Genomic DNA, 12,868 nt, shown 5'->3' with positions numbered 1-12,868 from the left:
TTGTCCTGTGGGATCTGCACATGCTGTTGCCTGGATCTTGCCTGGGATTTCTTTCCTTCTTTGTTTCACTTTAGTCTTCTATTTTTAAAGGGATGGCCAATGACAGTAACTGCTGCTAATAGAAAAAATATTCTTGCAATAATCTAGCTCTCTGTTCTACCCCCTCAAATGTTATTTTTTTTATGCCCCAACACTTAAATGAAGTGTTGAATGTTTTGTTGAATTTAAATGTTAGTATAACAAACCTGGGTATTTATTTGTTTAACTTCATTATCGTGGTTCTGTAAAAGATTATTATGAACAAAAATATACATGCTTTTAAGAAGTAAAATATTTTCTCCTTAACTTATCAGAATTAAAACTAGGAGGATTTCTTAGTCCTGGGAAAGCTGGACTAATAAGCATTGGAAAGGTGATGATTTTGAAGCTGTCAGTGAATGACCAAAGGTGAACCAAGGACAGCCATTTTTCTGTGATGGTCTCACTGCTGTAACCATTTTGTTCCTTACCCTGTGTCCTGTCTGGTGACACAGGAACATATGTGGTGGTAGAAGGTTGTGAATTTATTTATTGATCTAATTCATTGCTAGCACCTCTACAAAGATTCTTAAAGCAACTTGCACACCTAATATAACCTCAGTTAAAATACCTTTTAAAAAAAATAGCAGTCTTATTTGGTTTGATAAATCGTGGCTGTCTATTTATAGAAAGGACTTTGATGCAGAAGCTACAAAGCTTGATGCCTTAAAAAAATGCTGGTAGTTGTTTTCCAAGCTTTCTTTGCTGTAAACATTTAGCATTTCCTAGTTCTAGACAGTATTTGGACGTAGAAAAAAGGAAATTGTTTTTCTAACAAACTTCTTAGTTCAAAGTAAATGTATTATAACTAATCTAGTGTTCATTTTGGTTAGTGCTGTCTTAGCCATTCCACATGCCACACAAGTGCTGCTTTTTTTTGTTTTTAATAAGCCTAGTTCACGTGCACTTTGTCAGTCCAGTCTTGTGGAATTGAACTTGTGCATATCTTCATATTGTACTGGTGTCTAATCCATATACTCAAACACAGCTGTCACATGTCAGCACATGAAAATAATTTGAAATGTCTTGTAACTGCAATAAGTAAATAAATTTTAAAGTCCACACTGTATTTTTGTTTGAGTTTTTTTGGGGTTTTTTTTGCCAAGTGTTTGAAATGAAAGGATCTGCTTTCTCTGGTCATGAAATAGCAAGTCCTAACATCTTAACATGTCTCAAATGTGGCTGTTGTTTGCAGCTGAAGAAGGTAGGTGTTGTAGTGTTCTCCAAATGCATGTTTATGCCATGATCCCAGGTGAGCTTTGCAGTACTGGGATGTCTGGGAAGGGATGATGGGGATTTGGCCTGGCAGCTGTGCAGTTCTGGTGGGGATGAGGAGTTGAAGCAACTGTTGGAGAATGAGACAGGACAGGCTCACAAACACAGCAGTGAAATTTGGGAACAGAAGAAGCAGATTTGGCACATCAGCCTGATGCCCAGCAAGCAGATGATCTCATCTTGTTCATGTGAAGCCAGTGTTGTGTGACATGGATCAGTTCCTGGTGTTTTGCAGCAGAGGGAAGTACCTGGATGAAGATCAGTCTGGGATCCAGAGTGACACAGGGGCCACACAGTGCTGCTTTTGGGTGGGTGGCATTAGCTGTACGTGCAGGTGCAGCACAGCTGCCTTTGCTGATAAAAGCTTGTGATGAATACCAAGGCTGACCCTTGCTGAGTAGGTGGAGTGTCTGTGAAGTCCAGTGTTTGGCTTGCCTGTGGTTTTCTTCTGAGCACTTTTTGTGGCCACTTCTGAGCAATGCCCTAAAGTCCTTGGTGACTCCAAAGGCAGTCCTGTGTCCTTTGCACTGGCCTGCTCGAGTGCTGGCTTTCCTTGCTTGGAACTCACAGCTGCATTCAGCAGAATTGCTTGAGCTCATGTTTTCCTTCATACAAAGAACAACTGTTAAAATATTTGGAGGGCTTCCCCCCTCCTCTGTGCATGAAATAATCTGCATCTGTGATTCCTTTTCTCCAGCAAAGCTGCAAACACCTGTTCAGAGGGCTTGGAGAAGGCTGAGGCTCAGCCTTCTGACTGATTGGGTTCATCAGAATTTTATCTTCCCGCACTGCTGAAGTCTTGTTTGTTCAAGACTGGACATCACATTAAACATAAACCTGTAAAATACAAGTTCAGATGGTGAGGCTGAGGAATGTTTTGCTCTTTTGCTATTAAAATTACTTGTATCTCTGAGTAGCTGAAACTGGAGATAAAAATAAGAATGAAAATAATTGAAACAGTAGAATTGCCTTTAAAAAGTTCCAGAGGAGAAATGGGAATTATTTTAAGAACATAAAAATAAGATGCGCAAATGTTGCAACAAATGCTGTAAAATTTAGCACACTAAGGAAACTGTGGAAATACAAACAAAGGGTTATTTCTCCATAGAAGTTGAAATGGGCATTTTTGAGGACTCCCAGTTTGTACCACCCCATTTATCTCCCATATATATTTTAGAGTTGAGTTTCAGTTTGAAAAATTTGGATTTCTAGAAGGTGCCTGTACTGAACATTCAGGGCCTTGGCACGTAAGTGCAGTAGCATGCTCTTGTACAGGGGCTGTGAGAGAGAAACATCTTATTTTTGCTTTTGGATCTCTACAACATCAGGGACTGCAGATGGATATTACTGACTTCTGATATTCAGAAGATTAAATGTTAAAATGCATGGATTGACTTCATAATGTTAGTGAAGGTTAATAAGAGTTGCATGTACTGTATGAGTGGTGCAAATCCATACACCAGAGTATGTCTGCAGATTTATTTTTTTATATCCTGAAAAGCACTGCTGTATTTGTATAATTCAGCTAATTTTTAGTTCCTGTAAACATCCTACACTCAGCTATAATAAGTGGTGGGGCTGGGGGGTGGGTGTTAATTCAACTGACTTGGAAAGGCAGCTTTCCTCAATGACCAAGTGACACTGGCAAGCAGGGAATCCTATTTTTCAGTAGTATTTATTATTGTAAGCACTAATTTCTCTGGAGGCAATATGCATTTCTAGAAATCTCTTCATACTGAAATTATGATTCTGGCTGTATAAAGGCCTGCATGTTTGTTGGGAAACAGGCTTTAACTGATGGGATCTGTATCTTTCTAATTGCAAATAAACTGTGACAATATATCTTTGCTTGAAAAGCAATGTCTCATGCCCAGATGACAGAAATAATCTAAAACCTTATCTTGAATGTTCAGTTCTCAGTTGCAGCAGTGATTTATTGCTTATTATCTACTTGATCATTGTCAAAGGAGGAATAAACTTACAGGGTGCTGTAAAATCAATTCCCAAACCAAGAGATCATTAAAGTAGTAAAAATACTAAGCTTTAACAATTTCTGTTGCCTTTTATCTTAAAAAAAAAATGATAAATATCTCTGATAGGGGAAATCTGCATAGGAGGAAAAAGAAGACAAGGATCTCTTGTTTTTCTAGTAGCTCTTCTTCTATCATGTCTTAGAATCACTGATAATTCTGTTGATGGATGTGTTGTTAAATGAAGTATGGCTTCAGCATTTGGGCATTCTTAGGTACCAAAAAATTTAAAGACAGAACTTAAATATTTTTACTCAAATGGAAGAATGGGGTACATGGAATTCCTCATCTTCATAAAGTATAAACAGGTTTTTTGAAGATCACTTTTACAATCTGGTACCCTTGTTAATATTTGAAAGGCTCAGACTCTAATATTTTTAACTTATGAAGCCAAATACATTATAAAAATCAGTAAGAGGATTTGTCCTCATTCAAATTCACACACATGAGCCCCATTTTGCTATAATTGAACATTTTGTTGTGCTTCTATTTTTGCTTACAAACTGAAGAGGTCTTTTAATACGTAGAAGTCCTTGTGGGCAGGTGTTATGCAATATATGGCACTGGAGGAATTGCATAGAAGAGATGAGATAAAATCAAATCCTGTATCTGAACATCACCCCTGTGTGTGAGCACTGCAGTGCAACCATGTGTTTGCTGTGTGTGCACTTGTGCATGTACAAAACTGTTCTTCTGTGGTTTTATTCAGTGCATCTGTTTAACTGGTACAAAACACAGATCTCCAGCTGGGATGAAGTAGGGAAGAACGAGGGATGCAAGTTCTCCTCCTCAGGAGAGATGATGTAATTAAAAACAAGCTTATCTCCAGAAAGAATCTGCATGTCTGTCTATTCCATTTCCCAGAATCAGTGCCTCGTGGTGTCCCTGACTCTGCCTGACAGAACTTTCCTCAGGTTCTGCTGTCTTTGCTTCACCCATCCTGCCGTGGGTTGCTCTGGGAGGGCTGGGTTTGACAGCTGTGCTGAAGCAGGAGGAAAGTGCCAAGACAGAAGGATTTCCCTGTGAGGCTGTGACATCCTGAAGCTTTGCTGTCACTTGTTGTGTGGTGGTGAATGTTGACTCACACTCTTGACCCATCCACTGTGATTCCTGCCCTTGCTCCCAGGCAGGAGCAGGCTGTGTGACCAGCACAGCTCTCTGGTGTCAGTGAAATGCTCTCGCTGTCCCTCCTCAGACTGGATCCATGTCCTTGCTTTGTGCTCTGTGTGCACCATGAGCACATGGAGCCATGCAATAGTACAGTGACAAAAACAGAAAAAAAATAAGTTTGATGGCAAGAAGGAATCCTCAAATCAACAGTTTCTGCCAACCAAAATGTCTGAGATTCATCTTTTCAGCCAGTGTCTCTATGTGGAGCTAATTTCCTTGGTAGCACGGACGATGACTAAATATTCTGAGCAGATCAAATGTGGAGACATATTTGGTATTTCAGCAGGTTTGTTTTTTTTTTTTTAATGCATTTGAAATCTAGAATTCATGTTGCAGAAACTCAAGTATGATCCAACTAGACACTGCTGTTCTATTGAAGAACAGTTCTGACTGCTTTTGATGCAGCACTTGAAAACTCATTAGGAATGAAATATAAATATAGAAAACCAATGAGCCTGTTGAAGCTTTCATTAATGTAAGCATTTGAATAGTTGGGTTTTTCAAGAGTTAGAGTTCTTTGTGGTTCCAGGTTTGTCGATTTTGTTTAGCTACTCCTTGGTTACATAGACAGTAGAGTAGGTTATAATGATAGTGTATCAAATAATTTCAAATAGTTTGGCTTCTCCTAAGGGAGAAAAGACACTGAGGAGTGTCAGGACCAGTATTTGGCAGGGGGAAGAAGGAGTTGTTTGTTTTTGGTTTTTCTGAGTGAGGATTTGATAGGGGAATGAGTACTGTGCCTGTGTGTACCCTTCGTGCTTGGCTGCACTTGTGAGTGCTGACTGTTTTCTTTTTGTGAAAATCTTCATTTGAGAATCAGACACTGATTTTGGTACTGTTCCTCCTTGTTGAGGTAATGTTTGGCATTCTGGTTTGTGCTAAACTAAAACTAAACTTCTAGATTCCAAGCATAAAATAACCCTGTGGAATCTGACACATCATTTTAAGTAGTGTAGTTCACTTTTTTCTTCCATTTTGTTGATGCTTTTTAGGTAAACAGTGATAATTCCATGGTGCCAGTGATGGCCTAAACCAAAATGGGATAAATATCTTGGGCAAAGATTGAGTGTGAATGATTTATAAGATTGTCTGGAAGTTGTTTGTAGATATGACATCAATGGTAAGTCACTTAAAAATTAAATTTCTCTTGAAAAACACAGGGGCATGGTTAATGTGGATTTTTTCACAGCAATTTTGAAAATACATTTATTCATATGTTTTATTCTTCACAGATTTGTCTTATGCTAAAAATACAAGTTTTGCAATAGATGTTTATTGATATTTGCTTTACTTGTCTGTTGTGTTTACTAAGACTCTTCCAAAATGCAGCTCCCTTCCTTTTAACAGCTGTGCCAGTTCTGCTTAGCTTAATTCACGTTTTATAGAGGTTCTGTGTCTGGGGAGAGTACAGACAAAGTTCAAACTGCTTAAAGCTTGAACTTAAAACATGATTTTATAGTAGGTGAGTATGAGTAGTGAGGGTCTTAGCTGTGGCATTGGGTTTTCTCTTCCTGTTAAGGAGCAGCAGATGCCACACTTGTCCACCTCTGCAGCCAAGGAAAGCCTGATCCATGGAACAGTTCATGCATCTGGAAGCAGAACGAAGGAAATGCAGTTTATGTCAGTCAGAATTGTTTGTTGTCTGATAACATCACTGTCTCAGCAGGGAAATCATTTCCTGTAAACAATATGGCTTTATCTGAAAAATCTGCTATTTTAATAAAGTGAAAAATTATTTTTCCAAGCTTCACAGAAGCCTTATCTTTGTCTGGCAGGAAAAAGGGAAGCGGCAGGGATGAAAGATGCTTTGTGAACTGAGCCCTGTTTACTTAAGGCTATGGAAAACATGCTGAAAGCATATACATTAAGTGCATGGTTTAATGCATTTTTTTAATAAACACATTTCCCCACATATTATTAAATTAGTTGAATTGAGTAACTACCATTAGTGGAAAATGAGATCTGTTGACCATCTCTTTTTCTGGAGATGTTTCACACTTATTCTAAGGAATTTATAAGACAGCAAATCTCTAACCTGGATCACAGTCCAGTGTTGGCAGTCTGCAGAAGCTTTTTAGCTGTGTGTTATGTCCCACTAGACATGAAGTCTTGTTCATCCCATGAACTGCCTGCCATAGCTGCTGTGGGCTGCTTCCTGCCTGTACTGAGCCACAACACACCCAGGATTTCCACTGTCACAGCTGCTCTGGTTTTCCAGGCAGAGGTGCTTCTTGGATGCATCCCACACCAAGGGGTTGACATTGGTGTGTCTCTGTCAGCTGGAGACACAAACTTTGTACCTTCAGATGTGTTAATGAAATCTGGCTTCTGCTATGAAACAAAGAAATACCCCTGACCCCTTCCTGCTTAAATTGGTCTTAGAAAAAAACTGATGTTATAGGATAGATGCAGAAAAGCAAGAAGCAAACTCTGTCTTACCAAAAGATGGAATCTTTGAGGGGCAACGGAAAGGGAAGATAATTTTGTAGAGTTTTCAGATGAGAGGCACTAGTGTGTATGTTGGTTCTTTCTGTTCTGCAGGAATTTCAACAGTGATGTTACATCTCCCACCAGTAAATGTATTTATATCTGCATTTAGCTCAGGCATCCTCACATCAGAAAACTTAGTGAAAACTAAGTTAAGAAGTTGTGAGGAATCTCTTCTTAGAATCTATGTTATTTGTGCTATGATGCTTCTTGGTCAACTAAATTGATAGGTGTTTTGTAGGTTTTTGAAGCACAAATTTCCCAGATTTCTCCTTTCTGAACTTTTTTGACTTGTTGCTATATAAAGTTTTTTCCTATTTGGAATCAGTGAATTCAGGAAATGGAAAATACAGCCGCATCATATGCTTGCTAGAGAAAATAAATATTTAAATAATCTTGGATGGTGCTTCATGTTAAGAGTAAAGGTTTTGATATAGTTTTTCTTTTTTTTTTAATACTAGAAAAACCAATTGCATGTTGAACAATCAGAAATAGTTTTCATACAGATGCTCATCTTAAAACTGTTTTTTCTATTTTTTTAGACTGCTTGAAGTGCAGATTTACTATAAAAATGTGTAGATACACACACACATATATATAATAGTAGTGTAAGAACAGTCAAGTGAAGTTTTTCCCAGGGCAATGCTGATAAGAACGTTTGCTTATCAATGCTTCAGCTGATAAGGCAGTAGTTAATATGGTGGGATGCAGAATGAAGGCTGCAGTTCCTTCCATCAAAAATATCCTTTTTGATGTAGATGTCATTTTAATTAAACATCCATGTGTGCTGCTGTGTGACAGTGACCGTGTGGAGCATTGCCCTGTGCCAGGCTCTGACTGTTCACTGGCAGCTTTGGTTTTGGAGCTCTGCAGACATGGCCTGCATGCATGGCAAGCACAAGGGATGTCAAGGTTCTGCTGGTCCTTGGCTGGATGTCCTCCAGTGTGTCCAGATGGGATATTAGGAAATCCTAGTATACCAAACTTCCTGAATTTTTGTTTGAGCTGCAGCATTTCTGCTAGAAAAATAGGTAAGTAAGGTCACACTAAAGTAACAACTTCCAAAGGCTTGATCTCAATGACAGCTCCCATCTGTTAATTACATTTGATGGTTGTTTTTGTGGCAGAGTAGTGCTGCTGATGTGGGACCGTGTAATCTGTCTAAAATTGTTGTGACTGAAAGCCAGATCCTGACTCCATAAAATTCCATAACAACTGAGTGACTTCACTGATTTCTAAGGAGGTTTTTTTTCTAGCTGTCATCAATATGAATGAGATTATAATCAGGCTTCAGTTATGGTTCAGAATACATCAGAAGATACTAAGTATGAGCAAATGTAAACTGTCATAAAGCATGTGAAGTGTCCACAATACATGCATGGATTTAATCATAAATTAGTTTTGCAAAATTGATGGCTGAGCTGTAACAGGGATGAGTAATTTCTCAGCAGAGTTTCCTTGTATGAACATAAAACCAGAACTCATATAGTTTTATTGGATGTTTAAGTAGTGGTGTCTGTGTTACAAAAATAACCAAACCCAAACCCTTGCCATGGTGTGCTAATGAAAGGAGACTGAGCAGATGGTTTTTAGGGACTGCACTTCACGTGTTATGCAACTGTGCTGTTCTTCCAGAGAAAGAGAAGTGAAGCAGAAAGAAGTCTAGCTAAACATTTAATGCTTAAACTTCCACTCATTGTTAACACAGAAAATGACTGAAGAAACCTCCAAAAATAGAGTATTCAGATGTGCAAGCTACAAAATTTATTTGCTTTTATCCTCCAATTTGAACAATTATCTCATTAGAGCAGCAGAGTGATAAATTAAGCACCCTCAACATGTTTTTATCAACGGAGGAAGGGAAAAGGAATAATAAATTATTCTTGCATGAGGAAAAACCTTGTAGCATGGCCAAGAGAACAATGCCAGACAGAATACAGAGTTGTTTGGGTTTGAGATACTGCCCAATGAAACCTGAAGATGAGAGCTTACACTGGAGGAGTAATAAAAAAAGAAATTCAAACAGCTTTTTCCAATTAAGGAGTATAACTGGAGTCTCTGTCAGCCCTAGTAAATGGTATTTAGAGAAGTGAAGTCACCTTCTCTTATACAGACTGCCTGTAGAATATACAATTCAGTGCTGTTATCACATTTCAGTAGCTGGTCTATTCAAAAGATAAGCAGTATTAGTGATTTTTAGGAAAACTGTAAAACTGAAAATGTTCCTTAAAACATTTTGTGGTGTAATCTCTCTACTACTTTCAAAATTTCTCTGTAAGAGAGAGGAGAAGGAGGGGTTGGTTAAAACACCCACAAACACTGTGCAGTGCATGTGTTTTCCTCCTTGTAAGGAGCAAAAAATGAATAGGTGGTGACTGGACGTTTTGTCAGTCAAGCAATATTACTCTGAAAAAAGATGTATTTACAGCTTTTCCCTGTCAATGGATTTTCATTCTATCAGCACCATTTATTATGTCAAAGAGGGAAGTATTGGGCTGTGATCATGTGGAAGATGCAGAGATTAATGAGCAAATCAATGGTATCAATATGACACAGATCCCTTAGCTTTTTTCATAAGTAGGAATGTGCTGCTTTAGAGTCTTGTTTATATGGTCACAGTGATCCTCTAATAATTGGAGCCCCAGACACAGCATTCCCACGAATAAACAACATAAGCTTCTGACTACTCCCCCATCCTTCCTTCTCCTCCTAGCATCTCCCACAGTCGAAGCATCAACCTCCTTCTATAGTCACTGGGGAATTCTGGATGCTTCTGACCCTCCAGAAGCTACAGGCAGGCAGACCTAGCTCATGGCATACAGAAGTGTTTGGAAGGGACCTTAAAGGTCATCTAGTTCGAAGCTTCCTGCTTTTATCCAGTCCATCCATCCATCCATCCATCCATCCATCCATCCATCCATCCATCCATGTCTCTCCAATTTGGAGAAAGGATGTTGTGTGGGACAGTCTCCAATGCTTTTCGATTTCCTTTAGTCCAGGTAAATGATGTCAGTAGGTAGTGGTGGTGGTTCTCATTTTCCTGGGAGAGAACTTAATGTATTAAGTATTTAAAGACATGATAATCTTGCAGAAAATTGATGAAGATTGAGAATTGTACAGCAGTCTGCTGAAGTCAAACATATGATGCAATGTCTAACCCAATTACCATCACACAAATCATGGAGGAGCTGTCAGATTTGTATCGTTTGGGCATATCATGCTTGTCAAATTCCTCCTGTAGAGCTAATAAATCAAACCCAGCATGATTGGTGCTGCTTTTCCTCTCTGTTCCACTATCCTATAAATAGCTTCCTGTTCCATGAGAGCAGTGGCAACTTTCCCAGCAGAAATAGGATAACAAAGATGTCTTTCCTCTACACCTCTCTTTGTGCCTTTTTTCAGTGGTGTAGAGAATATTCTATTTGTACTATGAATTTACCTTTTTTATTTGGTGTGTATATATATTTCCTCTTGCCTTGTGTAAGTAAAGGTTTACAGTGAAGATTTACTGTAAAGATTTACAGTAAAGGTGAAAAGAATGAAATCATGGTGCTGTTTGGATATTGTGCTACACTTTTTATACATAATCATAAATAATCTTCTGACAGTCCTACATTTTGAAAAGCTTAAGGCAAAGTTTGCTTTCTCACATGCATTTCCACCTCAGTCCAGCTGTACAGCATTCATTTTGTACTAGACTGAAGAAACAGCACATAATAGCATTTCTTAACTTTCATTTTTCTAATATAATTTCTTGTTTTATAGGTCCCTGTGTAAGAAAACAAACCCCAATCCAAAAGTACTTAAAAGAACAAGGAAAACTGCCATTTAAACCTGCACAGTGTTCCAGCCTGTGCTGCTGTCTCCAGCTAGTCTGACACCACCTACCAAAGGAAAAACATGCTGTACAGCTGTAATAGGATTAAATAGAATAAACCTGCAAGCAGAAATGTGATTAATACAGGGTATTTCTGAATCCTGCAGTGACTGTATTGCTACACTGAGAAAACCAGAATCTTTATTAGAAGCATTTTCAGTATGTATATATTTTTTCTGAAGTTATTTATAATTGTTGCCTTTCTCTCAGGCCTGCAGGAGATAATTTTTAAATTAACTGTGCAGTGTAATCAGTATCAGTAGACTATACAATCCTGAGATGTCAAGAATTATGGTAAGCCTCATACTAAGCTCTGGAGAGATTTGTAACTGTGTAGTTTGCACTGCCCCATTTTTATTAGCATTTTCATTATAAAGTTGTTACTGGAAGCATAAAGTTAATGTTCTGTAACAAGAAAACAGCAATTATGCAGTCCTAAACAAGAACTCAACATTAAACATGGCAGATAAAAATAACAAGCAGATACAGTTACTGCAGACAGATAATGTGGAAAAAAATAATGTAGCGTTTACAGGAAGGCAATGGTAACTTTTCTTCCTTAAGCATAAAGCTGATTGCCAAACAACCCCCTGTAATTTCTGAGCATTCATCTTTGCATTTTCAAGTAGAACTTCCAAAAGTGCAGAGCATAAACTCAAACTGTTTTCCCTTTGAAATCAATGAGAAAATAAAAATCTGATAAAAATATATGTGCTAATTAACTTTAAAAAAATTTCTTAAACCTGTGTAACTTTTGAGAATGCTCTCTTCAGTGTCCTCCCCTAGAATCTATATTAAATGGATGCTGTTGATTACCTCCACAGCTGTAAATATAGCTCAAGTTTTCCCTTAGTGGAAAAACAGTTTACAAAACCCAGGAAGAAGTGCTTAATTACTTTACAAAGTTTAGACTTTGCTCTCACTAAACAATGGTCCCTTTTCTTTTAAAAATAACGCAGCATGTCCATGGGGCCGGATGGGATCCACCCCAGGGCAGTGACAGAATGGAGGAAGAGCCCACCCTGGCACTCTCCATCGTTTATCAGCAGTCCTGGCCATGTGGGGAGCTCCCAGACGACTTCAGGTTGGCAAATGCAACACCCATAAAGGGCTGGCAGGAGGATGTGGGAATTATGGTGCCAGGGGAAGTCATGGTGCCAATCACTGTGTGTGTCACCACATAAGGAACAATCAGGCGATCAGTCCCACCAGCAGGGGGTCATGCAAGGCAGGTCCTGCTTGAGCAACCTGACCTTCCATGACCAGGTGAGGGATGTAGTGGGTGAGGGAAAGGTTGTGGGTGTTGTCTGCCTGGACTTCAGCAAAGCCTTTGACACCTCTTCCCACAGCATTCTCCTGGAGAAACTGGCTTCCCACAGCTTGGGCAGGTGCACTCTTTGCTGGCTAAAACCTGGCTGACTGGCTGAGCCCAGAGTGGTGGTGAATGGTGACAGAGCCAGTTGGTGGCCGGTCACCAGTGGTGTTTCCCAGGGACTCAGTACTCGGTCCAGCCCTGTCTAGGATCTTTATTGATGACCTGGATGAGGGGATTAAATGTACCTTCATTAAGGTACCCCAAGGGACACTAAGGACACCAAACCCTGTGGGTAAGGACATTAAGGACATACATACATTGAGGGTATGAGAGGGAGTGTTGATCTGCTGGAGGGTAGGAAGGTCCTGCAGAGGGATCTGGACAGGCTGGATCAACGGGCCCAGACCAGTTTGTATGAGGTTCAATAAGGCCAAGTACTGGGTCCTGCCCTTGTGTCCCAACAAACCCTGCAGTGTCCCAGGCTGGGGACAGAGTGGCAGGAAAGTTCCCCAGCGGGAAAGGCCCTGGGGGTGCTGGCCAACAGCAGCTAAACATGAGCCCGTGTGTGGCCAGGTGGGCAAGAAGGCTGGTGGCCTCCTGGCCTTCTGTGTCAGCACTAGTGTGGCCAGCAGGACC

At 39.5% G+C, this 12,868-nt stretch overlaps 1 protein-coding gene across 1 annotated transcript in view; it reads left to right on the top strand.

Annotated features, from left to right (window-relative positions):
- The window catches only part of ZFAT (zinc finger and AT-hook domain containing), a 115,011-nt gene that overhangs the window by 21,644 nt on the left and 80,499 nt on the right, over positions 1-12,868 (top strand). The window lies entirely within an intron of this gene.

This window comes from Melospiza georgiana, chromosome 1 (assembly GCF_028018845.1).
Source record: "Melospiza georgiana isolate bMelGeo1 chromosome 1, bMelGeo1.pri, whole genome shotgun sequence".
In the NCBI taxonomy this organism is placed as follows: Eukaryota; Metazoa; Chordata; class Aves; order Passeriformes; family Passerellidae; genus Melospiza; species Melospiza georgiana.
Note: the sequence above shows the minus strand (reverse complement) of the source record. Positions and strands in the feature narration are given on the sequence as shown.